This window comes from Schistocerca gregaria, chromosome 8, assembly GCF_023897955.1.
Source record: "Schistocerca gregaria isolate iqSchGreg1 chromosome 8, iqSchGreg1.2, whole genome shotgun sequence".
NCBI classification, from domain to species: Eukaryota; Metazoa; Arthropoda; class Insecta; order Orthoptera; family Acrididae; genus Schistocerca; species Schistocerca gregaria.
This window is the reverse complement of record NC_064927.1, coordinates 17,034,794-17,060,251: the sequence shown is the minus strand read 5'-3', so window position 1 is coordinate 17,060,251 and position 25,458 is coordinate 17,034,794. Positions and strand designations below refer to the sequence as shown.

The 25,458-nt window shown below is 46.4% G+C and overlaps 17 non-coding genes across 17 annotated transcripts; all 17 read left to right on the top strand.

Moving 5' to 3' along the window:
* The first annotated feature begins 515 nt into the window (after positions 1–515).
* On the top strand, positions 516–588 carry Trnak-cuu (transfer RNA lysine (anticodon CUU)). Its single transcript has one exon. It is a non-coding gene; the product is annotated as a tRNA-Lys (tRNA).
* Positions 589–2,027: 1,439 nt separating this feature from the next.
* Trnak-cuu (transfer RNA lysine (anticodon CUU)) lies at positions 2,028–2,100 on the top strand. Its single transcript has one exon. It is a non-coding gene; the product is annotated as a tRNA-Lys (tRNA).
* Positions 2,101–3,543: 1,443 nt separating this feature from the next.
* Trnak-cuu (transfer RNA lysine (anticodon CUU)) lies at positions 3,544–3,616 on the top strand. The gene has a single exon. It is a non-coding gene; the product is annotated as a tRNA-Lys (tRNA).
* A 1,435-nt stretch (positions 3,617–5,051) lies between these two features.
* Trnak-cuu (transfer RNA lysine (anticodon CUU)) lies at positions 5,052–5,124 on the top strand. The gene has a single exon. It is a non-coding gene; the product is annotated as a tRNA-Lys (tRNA).
* Positions 5,125–6,555: 1,431 nt separating this feature from the next.
* Positions 6,556–6,628, top strand: Trnak-cuu (transfer RNA lysine (anticodon CUU)). Its single transcript has one exon. It is a non-coding gene; the product is annotated as a tRNA-Lys (tRNA).
* Positions 6,629–8,067: 1,439 nt separating this feature from the next.
* Trnak-cuu (transfer RNA lysine (anticodon CUU)) lies at positions 8,068–8,140 on the top strand. Its single transcript has one exon. It is a non-coding gene; the product is annotated as a tRNA-Lys (tRNA).
* Positions 8,141–9,583: 1,443 nt separating this feature from the next.
* On the top strand, positions 9,584–9,656 carry Trnak-cuu (transfer RNA lysine (anticodon CUU)). Its single transcript has one exon. It is a non-coding gene; the product is annotated as a tRNA-Lys (tRNA).
* Positions 9,657–11,103: 1,447 nt separating this feature from the next.
* Trnak-cuu (transfer RNA lysine (anticodon CUU)) lies at positions 11,104–11,176 on the top strand. Its single transcript has one exon. It is a non-coding gene; the product is annotated as a tRNA-Lys (tRNA).
* Positions 11,177–12,612: 1,436 nt separating this feature from the next.
* Positions 12,613–12,685, top strand: Trnak-cuu (transfer RNA lysine (anticodon CUU)). The gene has a single exon. It is a non-coding gene; the product is annotated as a tRNA-Lys (tRNA).
* A 1,455-nt stretch (positions 12,686–14,140) lies between these two features.
* On the top strand, positions 14,141–14,213 carry Trnak-cuu (transfer RNA lysine (anticodon CUU)). The gene has a single exon. It is a non-coding gene; the product is annotated as a tRNA-Lys (tRNA).
* Positions 14,214–15,650: 1,437 nt separating this feature from the next.
* Positions 15,651–15,723, top strand: Trnak-cuu (transfer RNA lysine (anticodon CUU)). Its single transcript has one exon. It is a non-coding gene; the product is annotated as a tRNA-Lys (tRNA).
* A 1,432-nt stretch (positions 15,724–17,155) lies between these two features.
* Trnak-cuu (transfer RNA lysine (anticodon CUU)) lies at positions 17,156–17,228 on the top strand. The gene has a single exon. It is a non-coding gene; the product is annotated as a tRNA-Lys (tRNA).
* Positions 17,229–18,654: 1,426 nt separating this feature from the next.
* On the top strand, positions 18,655–18,727 carry Trnak-cuu (transfer RNA lysine (anticodon CUU)). The gene has a single exon. It is a non-coding gene; the product is annotated as a tRNA-Lys (tRNA).
* A 1,453-nt stretch (positions 18,728–20,180) lies between these two features.
* On the top strand, positions 20,181–20,253 carry Trnak-cuu (transfer RNA lysine (anticodon CUU)). The gene has a single exon. It is a non-coding gene; the product is annotated as a tRNA-Lys (tRNA).
* Positions 20,254–21,677: 1,424 nt separating this feature from the next.
* On the top strand, positions 21,678–21,751 carry Trnak-cuu (transfer RNA lysine (anticodon CUU)). Its single transcript has one exon. It is a non-coding gene; the product is annotated as a tRNA-Lys (tRNA).
* A 1,428-nt stretch (positions 21,752–23,179) lies between these two features.
* Positions 23,180–23,252, top strand: Trnak-cuu (transfer RNA lysine (anticodon CUU)). The gene has a single exon. It is a non-coding gene; the product is annotated as a tRNA-Lys (tRNA).
* A 1,428-nt stretch (positions 23,253–24,680) lies between these two features.
* Positions 24,681–24,753, top strand: Trnak-cuu (transfer RNA lysine (anticodon CUU)). Its single transcript has one exon. It is a non-coding gene; the product is annotated as a tRNA-Lys (tRNA).
* The last annotated feature ends 705 nt before the right edge of the window (positions 24,754–25,458 follow it).

The following is a 25,458-nucleotide window of genomic DNA, read 5'->3' as shown; positions in this document are numbered from 1 at the left end:
CCTAATGGATAAAGCGTCGGACTTCGGATCTGAAGATTACAGGTTCGAATGCTGTCACGCTCGTGTTTTATCAATTCTGAAAAAGAAACATACCGTTTTAATGTAGCATTTGAGCAGTACGAAACCGTCTGAATGTAGCTGTTGACCATTTTCTGCTTGGAGATGCTCTTGAGCTTGAAACACACAATACAAGACCGGTGCTAACTAGCGAAATATTCGGCAGAGTGCCGTCACCGCGAGTTTCTACTGGCACCTGCACATCTAAAACAACGTCGGAAAGTAACTCGTTCGCCTTTTAGGTCACATCACGTATGAGTGTTAATTTTGACGCCACTAGCTCTGCAAGTTGTCATGCAATTCCTTTACCTCTCAGAAATGATTATGAAATAAAAGTGAAGTACGTGACGAGTGTGACGTTAGGAAAACATTAGGTAGCATGGAGAGATTCTGTATGGGACCACCCAACCCAAACGAGTACTGTGTGACGTGCTACACGGCAAGTATTCTCCGAAGCAGCCTGGCTAGCTCAGTCGGTAGAGCTTGAGACTCTTAATTTCAGAGTCGTGGGTTTAAGCCCCACGCTGGGCGGAACGGAATTTTGTTCCGCTGCAGATGTAAATTACCGTTTTTCTGATTAACGTGATGTAATGGAAATAGCAACTTTAAACTTTGCCCACGTCTCTGTCAGTCGCAAGGAAACTGTATTTGAAGGTGAAGGTGATTTTGTAGACATGTGTGAAAGACATGTTCTGAAATGCAAGTGTTGTTGTTCGGAGAGCACATCGGTTATGTGTCAGATGTGTAGCCGAGCAGTAATGGGTAGCCATAGATGCAAATATTAGTCGGTAATATGAAGTGTTGTCAGCTGAAGTCTGATGATCCAGACGACCGTAAGGACAAAGTACGCAAAAGTACCTCTAGGCCGCCCCTCTTTAGCTCGGGAATAGAGCAGTGGACTAGTAAAACAAGGGTCGTGAGTTCCATCCTCAAAGGAGGAAGTAGAATTTTGGATATCAGTTGCACGTCGTGGCCGTATAGCAAACAGTATCTGTGATGACGAACAATTAGCGACATGCCTTTTATTAAGAATTACTCTCAGATGTGATTAAGGCGAATGGCGCAGATAAAGCCTTTGCCAAAGCGGTACAGCATAAGGTGGGACGAGGCAGTCTCAATTACATTTTATAGATTTATTTCTCACATATGTCAGAGCCTCTCGCGGTCGTCATCGTCGTCGTCATCGTCGTCGCCGCCGCCGCTTCTGCAGAAGTAGCAAATGGCCATCGTGGCAAATGCGGCGAGGCACGCCCTGCCTTCGATTCCGTATGCACAAAGTGTGTGGTCTTGTTTCCCAGTCTATCTTTGGTCAGTCACGTAAGAGGTTGAATGTAACGAATGGGTGGGAAAGAGCAAGGGCAGCGGATGTGTAGAACGAAAACACAAATAATCAAGGGTGTGAGCGTTTCGAGATGAGTCATATACAAGATGCACTTGGCGTCAGTGACTGTGTGGCCTAATGGATAAGGCGTCGGGCTTCGGATCTGAAGATTACAGGTTCGAATGCTGTCACGCTCGTGTTTTATCAGTTCTGAAAAAGAAACATACCGTTTTAATGTAGCATTTGAGCAGTACGAACCCGTCTGAATGTTGCTGTTGACCATTTTCTGCTTGGAGATGCTCTTGAGCTTTAAACACACACTACAAGACCGGTGTTAACTAGCGAAATGGTCGGCAGAGTGCCGTCACCCCGAGTTTCCACTGGCACTTGCACATCTAAAACAACGTCGGAAAGTAACTCGTTCGCCTTTTGAGTCACATCAAGTATGAGTGTTAATTTTGACGCCACTAGCTCTGCAGGTTGTCATGCAATTCCTTTACCTCTCAGAAATGATTATGAAATAAAAGTGAAGTATGTGACGAGTGTGACGTTAGGAAAACATTAGGCAGCATGGAGAGATTCTGTATGGGACCACCCAACCCAAACGAGTACTGTGTGACGTGCTACCCGGCAAGCATTCACTGAAGCAGCCGGGCTAGCTCAGTCGTTAGAGCATGAGACTCTTAATCTCAGGGTCGTGGGTTCGAGCCTCACGCTGGGCGGAACGGAATTTTGTTCCGCTGCAGATGTAAATTACCGTTTTTCTGATTAACGTGATGTAATGGAAATAGCAACTTTAAACTTTGCCTACTTCTCTGTCAGTCGCAAAGAAACAGTATTTGAAGGTGAAGGTGATTTTGTAGACATGTGTGAAAGACATGTTCTGAAATGCAAGTGTTGTTGTTTGGAGAGCACATCGGTTATGTGTCAGATGTGTGGCCAAGCAGTAATGGGTCGCCATAGCTGCAAATATTAGTTGGTAATATGGAGTGTTGTCAGCTGAAGTCTGATGATCCAGACCACCGTAAGGACGAAGTACGCAAAAGTACCGCTAGGCCACGCCTGTTTAGCTCAGTGGTAGAGCACTGGACTAGTAAACCAAGGGTCGTGAGTTCCATCCTCAAAGGAGGAAGTCGTATTTTGGAAATCAGTTGCGCGTCGTGGCCGTATAGCAAACAGTATCTGTGATGACGAACAATTAGCGACATGCCTTTTATTAAGAATTACTCTCAGATGTGATTAAGGCGAATGGCGCAGATAAAGCCTTTGCCAAAGCGGTACAGCATAAGGTGGGACGAGGCAGTCTGAATTACATTTTATAGATGTATTTCTCACATATGTCAGAGCCTCTCGCGGTCGTCGTCGTCGTCGTCGTCGTCGTCGTCGCCGCCACCGCTTCTGCAGAAGTAGCAAATGGCCATCGTGGCAAATGCGGCGAGGCACGCCCTGCCTTCGATTCCGTATGCACAAAGTGTGTGGTCTTGTTTCCCAGTCTATCTTTGGTCGGTCACGTAAGAGGTTGAATGTAACGAATGGGTGGGAAAGAGCAAGGGCAGCGGCTATGTAGAACGATAACACAAATTATCAAGGGTGTGAGCGTTTCGAGATGAGTCATATACAAGTTGCACTTGGTGGTCAGTGACTGTGTGGCCTAATGGATGAGGCGTCGGACTTCGGATCTGAAGATTACAGGTTCGAATGCTGTCACGCTCGTGTTTTATCAGTTCTGAAAATGAAACGTATCGTTTTAATGTAGCATTTGAGCAGTACGAAACCGTCTGAATGTTGCTGTTGACCATTTTCTGCTTGGAGATGCTCTTGAGCTTGAAACACACACTACAAGACCGGTGTAAACTAGCGAAATGGTCGGCAGAGTGCCGTCACCGCGAGTTTCCACTGGCACTTGCTCATCTAAAACAACGTCGGAAAGTAACTCGTTCGCCTTTTGAGTCACATCAAGTATGAGTGTTAATTTTGACGCCACTAGCTCTGCAGGTTGTCATGCAATTCCTTTACCTCTCAGAAATGATTAAGAAATAAATGTGAAGTACGTGACGAGTGTGACGTTAGGAAAACATTAGGCAGCATGGAGAGATTCTTTATGGGACCACCCAACCCAAACGAGTACTGTGTGACAAGCTACCTGGCAAGTATTCACCGAAGCAGCTGGGCTAGCTCAGTCGGTAGAGCATGAGACTCTTAATCCCAGGGTCGTGGGTTCGAGCCCCACGGTGGGCGGAATGGAATTTTGTTCCGCTGCAGATGTAAATTACCGTTTTTCTGATTAACGTGATGTAATGGAAATAGCAACTTTAAACTTTGCCCACGTCTCTGTCAGTCGCAAGGAAACTGTATTTGAAGGTGAAGGTGATTTTGTAGACATGTGTGAAAGGCATCTTCTGAAATACAAGTGTTGTTGTTTGGAGAGCACATCGGTTATGTGTCAGATGTGTAGCCAAGCAGTAATGGGTCGCCATAGCTGCAAATATTAGTCGGTAATATGAAGTGTAGTCAGCTGAAGTCTGATGATCCAGACGACCGTAAGGACGAAGTACACAAAAGTACCGCTAGGCCGCGCCTCTTTAGCTCAGTGGTAGAGCACTGGACTAGTAAACCAAAGCTCGTGACTTCCATCCTCAAAGGAGGAAGTCGAATTTTGGAAATCAGTTGCGCGTCGAGGCCGTATAGCAAACAGTATCTGTGATGACGAACAATTAGCGACATGCCTTTTATTAAGAATTACTCTCAGATGTGATTAAGGGGAATGGCGCAGATAAAGCCGTTGCCAAAGCGGTACAGCATAAGGTGGGACGAGGCAGTCTGAATTAGATTCTATATATGTATTTCTCACATATGTCAGAGCCCCTCGCGGTCGTCGTCGTCGTCGTCTTCGCCGCCGCCGCTTCTGCAGAAGTAGCAAATGGCCATCGTGGCAAATGCGGCGAGGCACGCCCTTGCCTTCGATTCCGTATGCACAAAGTGTGTGGTCTTGTTTCCCAGTCTATCTTTGGTCGGTCACGTAAGACGTTGAATGTAACGAATGGGTGGGAAAGAGCAAGGGCAGCGGCTGTGTAGAACGAAAACACAAATTATCAGGGGTGTGAGCGTTTCGAGATGAGTCATATACTAGTTGCACTTGGTCGTCAGTGACTGTGTGGCCTAATGGATAAAGCGTCGGACCTCGGATCTGAAGATTACAGGTTCGAATGCTGTCACGCTCGTGTTTTATCAGTTCTGAAAAAGAAACATACCGTTTTAATGTAGCATTTGAGCAGTACGAAACCGTCTGAATGTTGCTGTTGACCATTTTCTGCTTGGAGATGCTCTTGAGCTTGTAACACACACTACAAGACCGGTGTTAACTTGCGAAATGGTCGGCAGATTGCCGTCACCGCGAGTTTCCACTGGCACTTGCACATCTAAAACAACGTCGGAAAGTAACTCGTTCGCCTTTTGAGTCACATCAAGTATGAGTGTTAATTTTGACGCCACTAGCTCTGCAGGTTGTCATGCAATTAGTTTACCTCTTAGAAATGATAATGAAATAATAGTGAAGTACTTGACGAGTGTGACGTTAGGAAAACATTAGGCAGCATGGAGAGATTCTGTATGGGACCACCCAACCCAAACGAGTACTGTGTGACGTGCTACCCGGCAAGTATTCACCGAAGCAGCAGGGCTTGCTCAGTCGGTAGAGCATGAGACTCTTAATCTCAGGGTTGTGGGTTCGAGCCCCACGCTGGGCGGAACGGAATTTTGTTCCGCTGCAGATGTAAATTACCGTTTTTCTGATTAACGTGATGTAATGGAAATAGCAACTGTAACTTTGCCTACGTCTCTGTCAGTCGCAAAGAAACTGTATTTGAAGGTGAACGTGATTTTGTAGACATGTGTGAAAGACATGTTCTGAAATGCAAGTGTTGTTGTTTGGAGAGCACATCGGTTATGTGTCAGATGTGTAGCCAAGCAGTAATGGGTCGCCATAGCTGCAAATATTAGTCGGTAATATGAAGTGTTGTCAGCTGAAGTCTGATGATCCAGACGACCGTAAGGACGAAGTACTCAAAAGTACCGCTAGGCCGCGCCTCTTTAGCTCAGTGGTAGAGCACTGGACTAGTAAGCCAAGGGTCGTGAATTCCATCCTCAAAGGAGGAAGTCGAATTTTGGAAATCAGTTGCGCGTCGTGGCCGTATAGCAAACAGTATCTGAGATGACGAACAATTAGCGACATGCCTTTTATTAAGAATTACTCTCAGATGTGATTAAGGCGAATGGCGCAGATAAAGCCTTTGCCAAAGCGGTTCAGCATAAGGTTGGACGAGGCAGTCTGAATTACATTTTATAGATGTATTTCTCACATATGTCAGAGCCTCTCCCGGTCGTCGTCGTCGTCGTCGTCGTCGTCGCTTCTGCAGAAGTAGCAAATGGCCATCGTGGCAAATGCGGCGAGGCACGCCCTGCCTTCGATTCCGTATGCACAAAGTGTGTGGTCTTGTTTCCCAGTCTATATTTGGTCGGTCACGTAAGAGGTTGAATGTAACGAATGGGTGGGAAAGAGCAAGGGGCAGCGGCTGTGTAGAACGAAAACACAAATTATCAGGGGTGTGAGCGTTTCGAGATGAGTCATACACAAGTTGCACTTGGTCGTCAGTGACTGTGTTGCCTAATGGATAAAGCGTCGGACTTCGGATCTGAAGATTACAGGTTCGAATGCTGTCACGCTCGTGTTTTATCAATTCTGAAAAAGAAACATACCGTTTTAATGTAGCATTTGAGCAGTACGAAACCGTCTGAATGTAGCTGTTGACCATTTTCTGCTTGGAGATGCTCTTGAGCTTGAAACACACAATACAAGACCGGTGCTAACTAGCGAAATATTCGGCAGAGTGCCGTCACCGCGAGTTTCTACTGGCACCTGCACATCTAAAACAACGTCGGAAAGTAACTCGTTCGCCTTTTAGGTCACATCACGTATGAGTGTTAATTTTGACGCCACTAGCTCTGCAAGTTGTCATGCAATTCCTTTACCTCTCAGAAATGATTATGAAATAAAAGTGAAGTACGTGACGAGTGTGACGTTAGGAAAACATTAGGTAGCATGGAGAGATTCTGTATGGGACCACCCAACCCAAACGAGTACTGTGTGACGTGCTACACGGCAAGTATTCTCCGAAGCAGCCTGGCTAGCTCAGTCGGTAGAGCTTGAGACTCTTAATTTCAGAGTCGTGGGTTTAAGCCCCACGCTGGGCGGAACGGAATTTTGTTCCGCTGCAGATGTAAATTACCGTTTTTCTGATTAACGTGATGTAATGGAAATAGCAACTTTAAACTTTGCCCACGTCTCTGTCAGTCGCAAGGAAACTGTATTTGAAGGTGAAGGTGATTTTGTAGACATGTGTGAAAGACATGTTCTGAAATGCAAGTGTTGTTGTTCGGAGAGCACATCGGTTATGTGTCAGATGTGTAGCCGAGCAGTAATGGGTAGCCATAGATGCAAATATTAGTCGGTAATATGAAGTGTTGTCAGCTGAAGTCTGATGATCCAGACGACCGTAAGGACAAAGTACGCAAAAGTACCTCTAGGCCGCCCCTCTTTAGCTCGGGAATAGAGCAGTGGACTAGTAAAACAAGGGTCGTGAGTTCCATCCTCAAAGGAGGAAGTAGAATTTTGGATATCAGTTGCACGTCGTGGCCGTATAGCAAACAGTATCTGTGATGACGAACAATTAGCGACATGCCTTTTATTAAGAATTACTCTCAGATGTGATTAAGGCGAATGGCGCAGATAAAGCCTTTGCCAAAGCGGTACAGCATAAGGTGGGACGAGGCAGTCTCAATTACATTTTATAGATTTATTTCTCACATATGTCAGAGCCTCTCGCGGTCGTCATCGTCGTCGTCATCGTCGTCGCCGCCGCCGCTTCTGCAGAAGTAGCAAATGGCCATCGTGGCAAATGCGGCGAGGCACGCCCTGCCTTCGATTCCGTATGCACAAAGTGTGTGGTCTTGTTTCCCAGTCTATCTTTGGTCAGTCACGTAAGAGGTTGAATGTAACGAATGGGTGGGAAAGAGCAAGGGCAGCGGATGTGTAGAACGAAAACACAAATAATCAAGGGTGTGAGCGTTTCGAGATGAGTCATATACAAGTTGCACTTGGCGTCAGTGACTGTGTGGCCTAATGGATAAGGCGTCGGGCTTCGGATCTGAAGATTACAGGTTCGAATGCTGTCACGCTCGTGTTTTATCAGTTCTGAAAAAGAAACATACCGTTTTAATGTAGCATTTGAGCAGTACGAACCCGTCTGAATGTTGCTGTTGACCATTTTCTGCTTGGAGATGCTCTTGAGCTTTAAACACACACTACAAGACCGGTGTTAACTAGCGAAATGGTCGGCAGAGTGCCGTCACCCCGAGTTTCCACTGGCACTTGCACATCTAAAACAACGTCGGAAAGTAACTCGTTCGCCTTTTGAGTCACATCAAGTATGAGTGTTAATTTTGACGCCACTAGCTCTGCAGGTTGTCATGCAATTCCTTTACCTCTCAGAAATGATTATGAAATAAAAGTGAAGTATGTGACGAGTGTGACGTTAGGAAAACATTAGGCAGCATGGAGAGATTCTGTATGGGACCACCCAACCCAAACGAGTACTGTGTGACGTGCTACCCGGCAAGCATTCACTGAAGCAGCCGGGCTAGCTCAGTCGTTAGAGCATGAGACTCTTAATCTCAGGGTCGTGGGTTCGAGCCTCACGCTGGGCGGAACGGAATTTTGTTCCGCTGCAGATGTAAATTACCGTTTTTCTGATTAACGTGATGTAATGGAAATAGCAACTTTAAACTTTGCCTACTTCTCTGTCAGTCGCAAAGAAACAGTATTTGAAGGTGAAGGTGATTTTGTAGACATGTGTGAAAGACATGTTCTGAAATGCAAGTGTTGTTGTTTGGAGAGCACATCGGTTATGTGTCAGATGTGTGGCCAAGCAGTAATGGGTCGCCATAGCTGCAAATATTAGTTGGTAATATGGAGTGTTGTCAGCTGAAGTCTGATGATCCAGACCACCGTAAGGACGAAGTACGCAAAAGTACCGCTAGGCCACGCCTGTTTAGCTCAGTGGTAGAGCACTGGACTAGTAAACCAAGGGTCGTGAGTTCCATCCTCAAAGGAGGAAGTCGTATTTTGGAAATCAGTTGCGCGTCGTGGCCGTATAGCAAACAGTATCTGTGATGACGAACAATTAGCGACATGCCTTTTATTAAGAATTACTCTCAGATGTGATTAAGGCGAATGGCGCAGATAAAGCCTTTGCCAAAGCGGTACAGCATAAGGTGGGACGAGGCAGTCTGAATTACATTTTATAGATGTATTTCTCACATATGTCAGAGCCTCTCGCGGTCGTCGTCGTCGTCGTCGTCGTCGTCGTCGCCGCCACCGCTTCTGCAGAAGTAGCAAATGGCCATCGTGGCAAATGCGGCGAGGCACGCCCTGCCTTCGATTCCGTATGCACAAAGTGTGTGGTCTTGTTTCCCAGTCTATCTTTGGTCGGTCACGTAAGAGGTTGAATGTAACGAATGGGTGGGAAAGAGCAAGGGCAGCGGCTATGTAGAACGATAACACAAATTATCAAGGGTGTGAGCGTTTCGAGATGAGTCATATACAAGTTGCACTTGGTGGTCAGTGACTGTGTGGCCTAATGGATGAGGCGTCGGACTTCGGATCTGAAGATTACAGGTTCGAATGCTGTCACGCTCGTGTTTTATCAGTTCTGAAAATGAAACGTATCGTTTTAATGTAGCATTTGAGCAGTACGAAACCGTCTGAATGTTGCTGTTGACCATTTTCTGCTTGGAGATGCCCTTGAGCTTGAAACACACACTACAAGACCGGTGTTAACTAGCGAAATGGTCGGCAGAATGCCGTCACCCCGAGTTTCCACTGGCACTTGCACATCTAAAACAACGTCGGAAAGTAACTCGTTCGCCTTTTGAGTCACATCAAGTATGAGTGTTAATTTTGACGCCACTAGCTCTGCAGGTTGTCATGCAATTCCTTTACCTCTCAGAAATGATTATGAAATAAAAGTGAAGTATGTGACGAGTGTGACGTTAGGAAAACATTAGGCAGCATGGAGAGATTCTGTATGGGACCACCCAACCCAAACGAGTACTGTGTGACGTGCTACCCGGCAGGTATTCACTGAAGCAGCCGGGCTAGCTCAGTCGTTAGAGCATGAGACTCTTAATCTCAGGGTCGTGGGTTCGAGCCCCACGCTGGGCGGAACGGAATTTTGTTCCGCTGCAGATGTAAATTACCGTTTTTCTGATTAACGTGATGTAGTGGAAATAGCAACTTTAAACTTTGCCTACGTCTCTGTCAGTCGCAAAGAAACTGTATTTGAAGGTGAAGGTGATTTTGTAGACATGTGTGAAAGACATGTTCTGAAATGCAAGTGTTGTTGTTTGGAGAGCACATCGGTTATGTGTCAGATGTGTGGCCAAGCAGTAATGGGTCGCCATAGCTGCAAATATTAGTTGGTAATATGGAGTGTTGTCAGCTGAAGTCTGATGATCCAGACCACCGTAAGGACGAAGTACGCAAAAGTACCGCTAGGCCACGCCTGTTTAGCTCTGTGGTAGAGCACTGGACTAGTAAACCAAGGGTCGTGAGTTCCATCCTCAAAGGAGGAAGTCGTATTTTGGAAATCAGTTGCGCGTCGTGGCCGTATAGCAAACAGTATCTGTGATGACGAACAATTAGCGACATGCCTTTTATTAAGAATTACTTTCAGATGTGATTAAGGCGAATGGCGCAAATAAAGCCTTTGCCAAAGCGGTACAGCATAAGGTGGGACGAGGCAGTCTGAATTACATTTTATAGATGTATTTCTCACATATGTCAGAGCCTCTCGCGGTCGTCGTCGTCGTCGTCGTCGTCGTCGTCGTCGCCGCCGCCGCTTCTGCAGAAGTAGCAAATGGCCATCGTGGCAAATGCGGCGAGGCACGCCCTGCCTTCGATTCCGTATGCACAAAGTGTGTGGTCTTGTTTCCCAGCCTATATTTGGTCGGTCACGTAAGAGGTTGAATGTAACGAATGGGTGGGAAAGAGCAAGGGCAGCGGCTGTGTAGAACGAAAACACAAATTACCAGGGGGTGTGAGCGTTTCGAGATGAGTCATATACAAGTTGCACTTGGTCGTCAGTGACTGTGTGGCCTAATGGATAAAGTGTTGGACCTCGGATCTGAAGATTACAGGTTCGAATGCTGTCACGCTCGTGTTTTATCAGTTCTGAAAAAGAAACATACCGTTTTAATGTAGCATTTGAGCAGTACGAAACCGTCTGAATGTTGCTGTTGACCATTTTCTGTTTGGAGATGCTCTTGAGCTTGAAACACACACTACAAGACCGGTGTTAACTAGCGAAATGGTCGGCAGATTGCCGTCACCGCGAGTTTCCACTGGCACTTGCACATCTAAAACAACGTCAGAAAGTAACTCGTTCGCCTTTTGAGTCACATCAAGTATGAGTGTTAATTTTGACGCCACTAGCTCTGCAGGTTGTCATGCAATTCCTTTACCTCTCACAAATGATTATGAAATAAAAGTGAAGTACTTGACGAGTGTGACGTTAGGAAAACATTAGGCAGCATGGAGAGATTCTGTATGGGACCACCCAACCCAAACGAGTACTGTGTGACGTGCTGACCGGCAAGTATTCAGTGAAGCAGCCCGGCTAGCTCAGTCGGTAGAGCATGAGGCTCTTAATCTCAGGGTCGTGGGTTCGAGCCCCACGCTGGGCGAAACGGGATTTTGTTCCGCTGCAGATGTAAATTACCGTTTTTCTGATTAACGTGATGTAATGGAAATAGCAACTTTAAACTTTGCCTACGTCTCTGTCAGTCGCAAGGAAACTGTATTTGAAGGTGAAGGTGATTTTGTAGACATGTGTGAAAGACATCTTCTGAAATGCAAGTGTTGTTGTTTGGAGAGGACATCGGTTACGTGTCAGATGTGTAGCCAAGCAGTAATGGGTCGCCATAGCTGCAAATATTAGTCGGTAATATGGAGTGTTGTCAGCTGAAGTCTGATGATCCAGACCACCGTAAGGACGAAGTACGCAAAAGTACCGCTAGGCCGCGCCTGTTTAGCTCAGTGGTAGAGCACTGGACTAGTAAACCAAGGGTCGTGAGTTCCATCCTCAAAGGAGGAAGTCGTATTTTGGAAATCAGTTGCGCGTCGTGGCCGTATAGCAAACAGTATCAGTGATGACGAACAATTAGCGACATGCCTTTTATTAAGAATTACTCTCAGATGTGATTAAGGCGAATGGCGCAGATAAAGCCTTTGCCAAAGCGGTACAGCATAAGGTGGGACGAGGCAGTCTGAATTACATTTTATAGATGTATTTCTCACATATGTCAGAGCCTCTCGCAGTCGTCGTCGTCGTCGTCGTCGTCGCCGCCGCCGCTTCTGCAGAAGTAGCAAATGGCCATCGTGGCAAATGCGGCGAGGCACGCCCTGCCTTCGATTCCGTATGCACAAAGTGTGTGTTCTTGTTTCCCAGTCTATCTTTGATCGGTCACGTAAGAGGTTGAATGTAACGAATGGGTGGGAAAGAGCAAGGGCAGCGGCTGTGTAGAACGAAAACACAAATTATCAGGGGTGTGAGCGTTTCGAGATGAGTCATATACAAGTGCACTTGGTCGTCAGTGACTGTGTGGCCTGATGGATAAGGCGTCGGACTTCGGATCTGAAGCTTACAGGTTCGAATGCTGTCACGCTCGTGTTTTATCAGTTCTGAAAAAGAAACGTACCGTTTTAATGTAGCATTTGAGCAGTACGAAACCGTCTGAATGTTGCTGTTGACCATTTTCTGCTTGGAGATGCTCTTGAGCTTGAAACACACACTACAAGACCGGTGTTAACTAGCGAAATGGTCGGCAGAGTGCCGTCTCCGCGAGTTTCCACTGGCACTTGCACTTCTAAAACAACGTCGGAAAGTAACTCGTTCGCCTTTTGAGTCACATCAAGTATGAGTGTTAATTTTGACGCCACTAGCTCTGCAGGTTGTCATGCAATTCCTTTACCTCTCAGAAATGATTATGAAATAAAAGTGAAGTACGTGACGAGTGTGACATTAGGAAAACATTAGGCAGCATGGAGAGATTCTGTATGGGACCACCCAACCCAAACGAGTACTGTGTGACGCGCTACCCGGCAAGTATTCATTGAAGCAGCCGGGCTAGCTCAGTCGGTAGAGCATGAGACCCTTAATCACAGGGTCGTGGGTTCGAGCCCCACGCTGGGTGGAACGGAATTTTGTTCCGCTGCATATGTAAATTACCGTTTTTCTGATTAACGTGATGTAATGGAAATAGCAACTTTAAACTTTGCCTACGTCTCTGTCAGTCGCAAAGAAACTGTATTTGAAGGTGAAGGTGATTTTGTAGACATGTGTGAAAGACATGTTCTGAAATCCATTTGTTGTTGTTTGGAGAGCACATTGGTTATGTGTCAGATGTGTGGCCAAGCAGTAATGGGTCGCCATAGCTGCAAATATTAGTCGGTAATATGAAGTGTTGTCAGCTGAAGTCTGATGATCCAGACCACCGTAAGGACGAAGTACGCAAAAGTACCGCTAGGCCGCACCTGTTTAGCTCAGTGGTAGAGCACTGTACTAGTAAACCAAGGGTCGTGATTTCCATCCTCAAAGGAGGAAGTCGTATTTTGGAAATCAGTTGCGCGTCGTGGCCGTATAGCAAACAGTATCTGTGATGACGAACAATTAGCGACATGCCTTTTATCAAGAATTACTCTCAGATTTGATTAAGGCGAATGGCGCAGATAAAGCCTTTGCCAAAGCGGTACACCATAAGGTGGGACGAGGCAGTCTGAATTACATTTTATAGATGTATTTCTCACATATGTCAGAGCCTCTCGCGGTCGTCGTCGTCGTCGTCGTCGTCGTCGTCGTCGTCGTCGTCGCCGCCGCCGCTTCTGCAGAAGTAGCAAATATCCATCGTGGCAAATGCGGCGAGGCACGCCCTGCCTTCGATTCCGTATTCACAAAGTGTGTGTTCTTGTTTCCCAGTCTATCTTTGGTCGGTCACGTAAGAGGTTGAATGTAACGAATGGGTGGGAAAGAGCAAGGGCAGCGGCTGTGTAGAACGAAAACACAAATTATCAGGGGTGTGAGCGTTTCGAGATGAGTCATATACAAGTTTCCCTTGATCGTCAGTGACTGTGTGGCCTAATGGATAAGGCGTCGGACTTCGGATCTGAAGCTTACAGCTTCGAATGCTGTCACGCTCGTGTTTTATCAGTTCTGAAAAAGAAACGTACCGTTTTAATGTAGCATTTGAGCAGTACGAAACCGTCTGAATGTTGCTGTTGACCATTTTCTGCTTGGAGATGCTCTTGAGCTTGAAACACACACTACAAGACCGGTGTTAACTAGCGAAATGGTCGGCAGAGTGCCGTCACCCCGAGTTTCGACTGGCACTTGCACATCTAAAACAACGTCGGAAAGTAACTCGTTCGCCTTTTGAGTCACATCAAGTATGAGTGTTAATTTTGACGCCACTAGCTCTGCAGGTTGTCATGCAATTCTTTTACCTCTCAGAAATGATTATGAAATAAAAGTGAAGTATGTAACGAGTGTGACGTTAGGAAAACTTTAGGCAGCATGGAGAGATTCTGTATGGGACCACCCAACCCAAACGAGTACTGTGTGACGTGCTACCCGGCAAGTATTCACTGAAGCAGCCGGGCTAGCTCAGTCGGTAGAGCATGAGACTCTTAATCTCAGGGTCGTGGGTTCGAGCACCACGCTGGGCGGAACGGAATTTTGTTCCGCTGCAGATGTAAATTACCGTTTTTCTGATTAACGTGATGTAATGGAAATAGCAACTTTAAACTTTGCCTACGTCTCTGTCAGTCGCAAAGAAACTGTATTTGAAGGTGAAGGTGATTTTGTAGACATGTGTGAAAGACATGTTCTGAAATGCAAGTGTTGTTGTTTGGAGAGCACATCGGTTATGTGTCAGATGTGTGGCCAAGCAGTAATGGGTCGCCATAGCTGCAAATATTAGTCGGTAATATGGAGTGTTGTCAGCTGAAGTCTGATGATCCAGACCACCGTAAGGACGAAGCACGCAAAAGTACCGCCAGGCCTCGCTTGTTTAGCTCAGTGGTAGAGCACTGGACTAGTAAACCAAGGGTCGTGAGTTCCATCCTCAAAGGAGGAAGTCGTAGTTTGGAAATCAGTTGCGCGTCGTGGCCGTATAGCAAACAGTATCTGTGATGACGAACAATTAGCGACATGCCTTTTATTTAGAATTACTCTCAAATGTGATTAAGGCGAATGGCGCAGATAAAGCCTTTGCCAAAGCGGTACAGCATAAGGTGGGACGAAGCAGTCTGAATTACATTTTATAGATGTATTTCTCACATATGTCAGAGCATCTCGCAGTCGTCGTCGACGTCGTCGTCGTCGCCGTCGCCGCTTCTGCAGAAGTAGCAAATGGCCATCGTATCAAATGCGGCGAGGCACGCCCTGCCTTCGATTCCGTATGCACAAAGTGTGTGGTCTTGTTTCCCAGTCTATCTTTGGTCGGTCACGTAAGAGGTTGAATGTAACGAATGGGTGGGAAAGAGCAAGGGCAGCGGCTGTGTAGAACGAAAACACAAATTATCAGGGGTGTGAGCGTTTCGAGATAAGTCATATACCAGTTGCACTTGGTCGTCAGTGACTGTGTGGCCTAACGGATAAGGCGTCAGGCTTCGGATCTGAAGATTACAGGTTCGAATGCTGTCACGCTCGTGTTTTATCACTTCTGAAAAAGAAACATACCGTTTTAATGTAGCATTTGAGCAGTACGAAACCGTCTGAATGTTGCTGTTGACCATTTTCTGCTTGGAGATGCTCTTGAGCTTGAAACACACACTACAAGACCGGTGTTAACTAGCGAAATGGTCGGCAGAGTGCCGTCACCGCGAGTTTCCACTGGCACTTGCACATCTAAAACAACGTCAGAAAGTAACTCGTTCGCCTTTTGAGTCACATCAAGTATGAGTGTTAATTTTGACGCCACTAGCTCTGCAGGTTGTCATGCAATTCCTTTACCTCTCAGAAATGATTATGAAATAAAAGTGAAGTACGTGACGAGTGGGACGTTAGGAAAACATTAGGCAGCATGGAGTGATTCTGTATGGGACCACCCAACCCAAACGAGTACTGTGTGACGTGCTGCCCGGCAAGAATTCTCCTAAGCAGCCCGGCTAGCTCAGTCGGTAGAGCATGAGACTCTTAATCTCAGCGTCGTGGCTTCGAGCCCCGCGCTGGGAGGAACGGAATTTTCTTCCGCTGCAGATGTAAATTACCGTTTTTCTGATTAACGTGATGTAATGGAAATAGCAACTTTAAACTTTGCCTACGTCTCTGTCAGTCGCAAGGAAACTGTATTTGAAGGTGAAGGTGATTTTGTAGACATGTGTGAAAGACATGTTCTGAAATGCAAGTGTTGTTGTTTGGAGAGGACATCGGTTACGTGTCAGATGTGTAGCCAAGCAGTAATGGGTCGCCATAGCTGCAAATATTAGTCGGTAATATGAAGTGTTGTCAGCTGAAGTCTGATGATCCAGACGACCGTAAGGATGAAGTACGCAAAAGTACCTCTAGGCCGCGCCCCTTTATCTCAGTGGTAGAGCACTGGACTAGTAAACCAAGGGTCGTGAGTTCCATCCTCAAAGGAAAAAGTCGAATTTTGGAAATCAGTTGCGCGTCGTGGCCGTATAGCAAACAGTATCTGTGATGACGAACAATTAGCGACATGCCTTTTATTAAGAATTACTCTCAGATGTGATTAAGGCGAATGGCGCAGATAAAGCCTTTGCCAAAGCGGTACAGCATAAGGAGGGACGAGGCAGTCTGAATTACATTTTATAGATGTATTTCTCACATATGTCAGAGCCTCTCGCGGTCGTCGTCGTCGTCGTCGCCGCCGCCGCTTCTGCAGAAGTAGCAAATGGCCATCGTGGCAAATGCGGCGAGCCACGCCCTGCCTTCGATTCCGTATGCACAAAGTGTGTGGTCTTGTTTCCCAGTCTATCTTTGGTCGGTCACGTAAGAGGTTGAATGTAACGAATGGATGGGAAAGAGCAAGGGCAGCGGCTGTGTAGAACGAAAACACAAATTATCAGGGGGTGTGAGCGTTTCGAGATGAGTCATATACAAGTTGCACTTGGTCGTCAGTGACTGTGTGGCCTAATGGATATGGCGTCGGACTTCGGATCTGAAGATTACAGGTTCGAATGCTGTCACGCTCGTGTTTTATCAGTTCTGAAAAAGAAACATACCGTTTTAATGTAGCATTTGAGCAGTACGAAACCGTCTGAATGTTGCTGTTGACCATTTTCTGCTTGGAGATGCTCTTGAGCTTGAAACACACACTACAAGACCGGTGTTAACTAGCGAAATGGTCGGCAGAGTGCCGTCACCGCGAGTTTCCACTGGCACTTGCACATCTAAAACAACGTCAGAAAGTAACTCGTTCGCCTTTTGAGTCACATCAAGTATGAGTGTTAATTTTGACGCCACTAGCTCTGCAGGTTGTCATGCAATTCCTTTACCTCTCAGAAATGATTATGAAATAAAAGTGAAGTACGTGACGAGTGGGACGTTAGGAAAACATTAGGCAGCATGGAGTGATTCTGTATGGGACCACCCAACCCAAACGAGTACTGTGTGACGTGCTGCCCGGCAAGTATTCTCCGAAGCAGCCCGGCTAGCTCAGTCGGTAGAGCATGAGACTCTTAATCTCAGCGTTGTGGGTTCGAGCCCCACGCTGGGAGGAACGGAATTTTCTTCCGCTGCAGATGTAAATTACCGTTTTTCTGATTAACGTGATGTAATGGAAATAGCAACTTTAAACTTTGCCCACGTCTCTGTCAGTCGCAAGGAAACTGTATTTGAAGGTGAAGGTGATTTTGTAGACATGTGTGAAAGACATGTTCTGAAATGCAAGTGTTGTTGTTTGGAGAGGACATTGGTTACGTGTCAGATGTGTAGCCAAGCAGTAATGGGTCGCCATAGCTGCAAATATTAGTCGGTAATATGAAGTGTTGTCAGCTGAAGTCTGATGATCCAGACGACCGTAAGGACGAAGTACGCAAAAGTACCTCTAGGCCGCGCCCCTTTAGCTCAGTGGTAGAGCACTGGACTAGTAAACCAAGGGTCGTGAGTTCCATCCTCAAAGGAAGAAGTCGAATTTTGGAAATCAGTTGCGCGTCGTGGCCGTATAGCAAACAGTATCTGTGATGACGAACAATTAGCGACATGCCTTTTATTAAGAATTACTCTCAGATGTGATTAAGGCGAATGGCGCAGATAAAGCCTTTGCCAAAGCGGTACAGCATAAGGTGGGACGAGGCAGTCTGAATTACATTTTATAGATGTATTTCTCACATATGTCAGAGCCTCTCGCGGTCGTCGTCGTCGCCGCCGCCGCTTCTGCAGAAGTAGCAAATGGCCATCGTGGCAAATGCGGCGAGGCACGCCCTGCCTTCGATTCCGTATGCACAAAGTGTGTGGTCTTGTTTCCCCGTCTATATTTCGTCGGTCACGTAAGAGGTTGAATGTAACGAATGGGTGGGAAAGAGCAAGGGCAGCGGCTGTGTAGAACGAAAACACAAATTATCAGGGGTGTGAGCGTTTCGAGATGAGTCATATACAAGTTGCACTTGGTCGTCAGTGACTGTGTGGCCTAATGGATAAGGCGTCGGACTTCGGATCTGAAGATTACAGGTTCGAATGCTGTCACGCTCGTGTTTTAAACAGTTCTGAAAAGGAAACATACCGTTTTAATGTAGCATTTGAGCAGTACGAAACCGTCTGAATGTTGCTGTCGACCATTTTCTGCTTGGAGATGCTCTTGAGCTTGAAACACACACTACAAGACTGGTGTTAACTAGCGAAATGGTCGGCAGAGTGCCATCACCGCGAGTTTCCACTGGCACTTGCACATCTAAAACAACGTCAGAAAGTAACTCGTTCGCCTTTTGAGTCACATCAAGTATGAGTGTTAATTTTGACGCCACTAGCTCTGCAGGTTGTCATGCAATTCCTTTACCTCTCAGAAATGATTATGAAATAAAAGTGAAGTACGTGACGAGTGGGACGTTAGGAAAACATTAGGCAGCATGGAGTGATTCTGTATGGGACCACCCAACCCAAACGAGTACTGTGTGACGTGCTGCCCGGCAAGAATTCTCCTAAGCAGCCCGGCTAGCTCAGTCGGTAGAGCATGAGACTCTTAATCTTAGCGTCGTGGGTTCGAGCCCCACGCTGGGAGGAACGGTATTTTGTTCCGCTGCAGATGTAAATTACCGTTTTTGTGATTAACGTGATGTAATGGAAATAGCAACTTTAAACTTTGCCTACGTCTCTGTCAGTCGCAAGGAAACTGTATTTGAAGGTGAAGGTGATTTTGTAGACATGTGTGAAAGACATGTTCTGAAATGCAAGTGTTGTTGTTTGGAGAGCACATCGGTTATGTGTCAGATGTGTGGCCAAGCAGTAATGGGTCGCCATAGCTGCAAATATTAGTCGGTAATATGGAGTGTTGTCAGCTGAAGTCTGATGATCCAGACCACCGTAAGGACGAAGCACGCAAAAGTACCGCCAGGCCTCGCTTGTTTAGCTCAGTGGTAGAGCACTGGACTAGTAAACCAAGGGTCGTGAGTTCCATCCTCAAAGGAGGAAGTCGTAGTTTGGAAATCAGTTGCGCGTCGTGGCCGTATAGCAAACAGTATCTGTGATGACGAACAATTAGCGACATGCCTTTTATTTAGAATTACTCTCAAATGTGATTAAGGCGAATGGCGCAGATAAAGTCTTTGCCAAAGCGGTACAGCATAAGGTGGGACGAGGCAGTCTGAATTACATTTTATAGATGTATTTCTCACATATGTCAGAGCCTCTCGCGGTCGTCGTCGTCGTCGTCGTCGTCGTCGTCGTCGTCGTCGCCGCCGCCGCTTCTGCAGAAGTAGCAAATGGCCATCGTGGCAAATGCGGCGAGGCACGCCCTGCCTTTGATTCCGTATGCACAAAGTGTGTGGTCTTGTTTCCCCGTCTATATTTCGTCGGTCACGTAAGAGGTTGAATGTAACGAATGGGTGGGAAAGAGCAAGGGCAGCTGCTGTGTAGAACGAAAACACAAATTATCAGGGGTGTGAGCGTTTCGAGATGAGTCATATACAAGTTGCACTTGGTCGTCAGTGACTGTGTGGCCTAATGGATAAGGCGTCGGACTTCGGATCTGAAGATTACAGGTTCGAATGCTGTCACGCTCGTGTTTTAAACAGTTCTGAAAAAGAAACATACCGTTTTAATGTAGCATTTGAGCAGTACGAAACCGTCTGAATGTTGCTGTTGACCATTTTCTGCTTGGAGATGCTCTTGAGCTTGAAACACACACTACAAGACCGGTGTTAACTAGCGAAATGGTCGGCAGAGTGCCGTCACCGCGAGTTTCCACTGGCACTTGCACATCTAAAACAACGTCAGAAAGTAACTCGTTCGCCTTTTGAGTCACATCAAGTATGAGTGTTAATTTTGACGCCACTAGCTCTGCAGGTTGTCATACAATTCCTTTACCTCTCAGAAATGATTATGAAATAAAAGTGAAGTACGTGACGAGTGGGACGTTAGGAAAACATTAGGCAGCATGGAGTGATTCTGTATGGGACCACCCAACCCAAACGAGTACTGTGTGACGTGCTGCCCGGCAAGAATTCTCCTAAGCAGCCCGGCTAGCTCAGTCGGTAGAGCATGAGACTCTTAATCTTAGCGTCGTGGGTTCGAGCCCCACGCTGGGAGGAACGGAATTTTGTTCCGCTGCAGATGTAAATTACCGTTTTTGTGATTAACGTGACGTAATGGAAATAGCAACTTTAAACTTTGCCTACGTCTCTGTCAGTCGCAAGGAAACTGTATTTGAAGGTGAAGGTGATTTTGTAGACATGTGTGAAAGACATGTTCTGAAATGCAAGTGTTGTTGTTTGGAGAGGACATCGGTTACGTGTCAAATGTGTAGCCAAGCAGTAATGGGTCGCCGTAGCTGCAAATATTAGTCGGTAATATGAAGTGTTGTCAGCTGAAGTCTGATGATCCAGACGACCGTAAGGACGAAGTACGCAAAAGTACCTCTAGGCCGCGCCTCTTTAGCTCAGTGGTAGAGCACTGGACTAGTAAACCAAGGGTCGTGAGTTCCATCCTCAAAGGAAGAAGTCGAATTTCGGAAATCAGTTGCGCGTCGTGGCCGTATAGCAAACAGTATCTGTGATGACGAACAATTAGCGACGTGCCTTTTATTAAGAATTACTCTCAGATGTGATTAAGGCGAATGGCGCAGATAAAGCCTTTGCCAAAGCGGTACAGCATAAGGTGGGACGAGGCAGTCTGAATTACATTTTATAGATGTATTTCTCACATATGTCAGAGCCTCTCGCGGTAGTCGTCGTCGCCGCCGCTGCTTCTGCAGAAGTAGCAAATGGCCATCGTGGCAAATGCGGCGAGCCACGCCCTGCCTTCGATTCCGTATGCACAAAGTGTGTGGTCTTGTTTCCCCGTCTATATTTCGTCGGTCACGTAAGAGGTTGAATGTAACGAATGGGTGGGAAAGAGCAAGGGCAGCGGCTGTGTAGAACGAAAACACAAATTATCAGGGGTGTGAGCGTTTCGAGATGAGTCATATACAAGTTGTACTTGGTCGTCAGTGACTGTGTGGCCTAATGGACAAGGCGTCGGACTTCGGATCTGAAGATTTCAGGTTCGAATGCTGTCACGCTCGTGTTTTATCAGTTTTGAAAAAGAAACATACCGTTTTAATGTAGCATTTGAGCAGTACGAAACCGTCTGTATGTTGCTGTTGACCATTTTCTGCTTGGAGATGCTCTTGAGCTTGAAACACACACTACAAGACCGGTGTTAACTAGCGAAATGGTCGGCAGAGTGCCGTCGCCGCGAGTTCCCACTGGCACTTGCACATCTAAAACAACGTCGGAAAGTAACTCGTTCGCCTTTTGAGTCACATCAAGTATGAGTGTTAATTTTGACGCCACTAGCTCTGCAGGTTGTCATGCAATTCCTTTACCTCTCAGAAATGATTATGAAATAAAAGTGAAGTACGTGACGAGTGTGACGTTAGGAAAACATTAGGCAGCATGGAGAGATTCTGTATGGGACCACCCAACCCAAACGAGTACTGTGTGACGTGCTGCCCGGCAAGTATTCACCGAAGCAGCCAGGCTAGCTCAGTCGGTAGAGCATGAGACTCTTAATCGCAGGGTCGTGGGTTTGAGCCCCACGCTGGCCGGAACGGAATTTTGTTCCGCTGCAGATGTAAATTACCGTTTTTCTGATTAACGTGATGTAATGGAAATAGCAACTTTAAACTTTGCTTACGTCTCTGTCAGTCGCAAGGAAACTGTATTTGAAGGTGAAGGTCATTTTGTAGACATGTGTGAAAGACATGTTCTGAAATGCAAGTGTTGTTGTTTGGAGAGGACATCGGTTACGTGTCAGATGTGTAGCCAAGCAGTAATGGGTCGCCATAGCTTCAAATATTAGTCGGTAATATGATGTGTTGTCAGCTGAAGTCTGATGATCCAGACGACTGTATGGACGAAGTACGCAAAAATAACGCTAGGCCGCGCCCCTTTAGCTCAGTGGTAGAGCACTGGACTAGTAAACCAAGGGTCGTGAGTTCCATCCTCAAAGGAAGAAGTCGAATTTTGGAAATCAGTTGCGCGTCGAGGCCGTACAGCAAACAGTATCTGTGATGACGAACAATTAGCGACATGCCTTTTATTAAGAATTACTCTCAGATGTGATTAAGGCGAATGGCGCAGATAAAGCCTTTGCCAAAGCGGTTCAGCATAAGGTGGGACGAGGTAGTCTGAATTACATTTTATAGATGTATTTCTCACATATGTCAGAGCCTCTCGCGGTCGTCGTCGTCGTCGCCGCCGCCGTTGCTGCAGAAGTAGCAAATGGCCATCGTGGCAAATGCGGCGATGCACGCCCTGCCTTCGATTCCGTATGCACAAAGTGTGTGGTCTTGTTTCCCAGTCTATATTTGGTCGGTCACGTAAGAGGTTGAATGTAACGAATGGGTGGGAAAGAGCAAGGGCAGCGGCTGTGTAGAACGAAAACACAAATTATCAGGGGTGTTTGCGTTTCGAGATGAGTCATATACAAGTTGCACTTGGTCGTCAGTGACTGTGTGGCCTAACGGATAAGGCGTTAGACTTCGGATCTCAAGATTACAGTTTCGAATGCTGTCACGCTCGTGTTTTATCACTTCTGAAAAAGAAACATACCGTTTTAATGTAGCATTTGAGCAGTACGAAACCGTCTGAATGTTGCTGTTGACCATTTTCTGCTTGGAGATGCTCTTGAGCTTGAAACACACACTACAAGACCGGTGTTAACTAGCGAAATGGTCGGCAGAGTGCCGTCACCGCGAGTTTCCACTGGCACTTGCACATCTAAAACAACGTCGGAAAGTAACTCGTTCGCCTTTTGAGTCACATCAAGTATGAGTGTTAATTTTGACGCCACTAGCTCTGCAGGTTGTCATGCAATTCCTTTACCTCTCAGAAATGATTATGAAATAAAAGTGAAGTACGTGACGAGTGTGACGTTAGGAAAACATTAGGCAGCATAGAGAGATTCTGTATGGGACCACCCAACCCAGACGAGTACTGTGTGACGTGCTTCCCGGCAAGTATTCAACGAAGCAGCCCAGCTAGCTCAGTCGGTAGAGCATCAGACTCTTAATCTCAGGGTCGTGGGTTCGAGCCCCACGCTGGGAGGAACGGAATTTTTTCCGCTGCAGATGTAAATTACCGTTTTTCTGATTAACGTGATGTAATGGAAATAGCAACTTTAAACTTTGCCTACGTCTGTCAGTCGCAAGGAAACTGTATTTGAAGGTGAAGGTGATTTTGTAGACATGTGTGAAAGACATGTTCTGAAATGCAAGTGTTGTGGTTTGGAGAGGACATCGGTTACGTGTCAGATGTGTAGCCAAGCAGTAATGGGTCGCCATAGCTGCAAATATTAGTCGGTAATATGAAGTGTTGTCAGCTGAAGTCTGATGATCCAGACGACCGTAAGGACGAAGTACGCAAAAGTACCGCTAGGCTGCGGCCCTTTAGCTCAGTGGTAGAGCACTGGACTAGTAAACCAAGAGTCGTGAGTTCCATCCTCAAAGGAAGAAAACGAATTTTGGAAATCAGTTGCGCGTCGTGGCCGTATAGCAAACAGTATCTGTGATGACGAACAATTAGCGACAATCCTTTTATTAAGAATTACTCTCAGATGTGATTAAGGCGAATGGCGCAGATAAAGCCTTTGCCAAAGCGGTTCAGCATAAGGTGGGACGAGGTAGTCTGAATTACATTTTATAGATGTATTTCTCACATATGTCAGAGCCTCTCGCGGTCGTCGTCGTCGTCGTCGCCGCCGCCGTTGCTGCAGAAGTAGCAAATGGCCATCGTGGCAAATGCGGCGATGCACGCCCTGCCTTCGATTCCGTATGCACAAAGTGTGTGGTCTTGTTTCCCAGTCTATATTTGGTCGGTCACGTAAGAGGTTGAATGTAACGAATGGGTGGGAAAGAGCAAGGGCAGCGGCTGTGTAGAACGAAAACACAAATTATCAGGGGTGTTTGCGTTTCGAGATGAGTCATATACAAGTTGCACTTGGTCGTCAGTGACTGTGTGGCCTAACGGATAAGGCGTTAGACTTCGGATCTCAAGATTACAGTTTCGAATGCTGTCACGCTCGTGTTTTATCACTTCTGAAAAAGAAACATACCGTTTTAATGTAGCATTTGAGCAGTACGAAACCGTCTGAATGTTGCTGTTGACCATTTTCTGCTTGGAGATGCTCTTGAGCTTGAAACACACACTACAAGACCGGTGTTAACTAGCGAAATGGTCGGCAGAGTGCCGTCACCGCGAGTTTCCACTGGCACTTGCACATCTAAAACAACGTCGGAAAGTAACTCGTTCGCCTTTTGAGTCACATCAAGTATGAGTGTTAATTTTGACGCCACTAGCTCTGCAGGTTGTCATGCAATTCCTTTACCTCTCAGAAATGATTATGAAATAAAAGTGAAGTACGTGACGAGTGTGACGTTAGGAAAACATTAGGCAGCATAGAGAGATTCTGTATGGGACCACCCAACCCAGACGAGTACTGTGTGACGTGCTTCCCGGCAAGTATTCAACGAAGCAGCCCAGCTAGCTCAGTCGGTAGAGCATCAGACTCTTAATCTCAGGGTCGTGGGTTCGAGCCCCACGCTGGGAGGAACGGAATTTTTTCCGCTGCAGATGTAAATTACCGTTTTTCTGATTAACGTGATGTAATGGAAATAGCAACTTTAAACTTTGCCTACGTCTGTCAGTCGCAAGGAAACTGTATTTGAAGGTGAAGGTGATTTTGTAGACATGTGTGAAAGACATGTTCTGAAATGCAAGTGTTGTGGTTTGGAGAGGACATCGGTTACGTGTCAGATGTGTAGCCAAGCAGTAATGGGTCGCCATAGCTGCAAATATTAGTCGGTAATATGAAGTGTTGTCAGCTGAAGTCTGATGATCCAGACGACCGTAAGGACGAAGTACGCAAAAGTACCGCTAGGCTGCGGCCCTTTAGCTCAGTGGTAGAGCACTGGACTAGTAAACCAAGGGTCGTGAGTTCCATCCTCAAAGGAAGAAAACGAATTTTGGAAATCAGTTGCGCGTCGTGGCCGTATAGCAAACAGTATCTGTGATGACGAACAATTAGCGACAATCCTTTTATTAAGAATTACTCTCAGATGTGATTAAGGCGAATGGCGCAGATAAAGCCTTTGCCAAAGCGGTTCAGCATAAGGTGGGACGAGGTAGTCTGAATTACATTTTATAGATGTATTTCTCACATATGTCAGAGCCTCTCGCGGTCGTCGCCGTCGTCGCCGCCGCCGTTGCTGCAGAAGTAGCAAATGGCCATCGTGGCAAATGCGGCGATGCACGC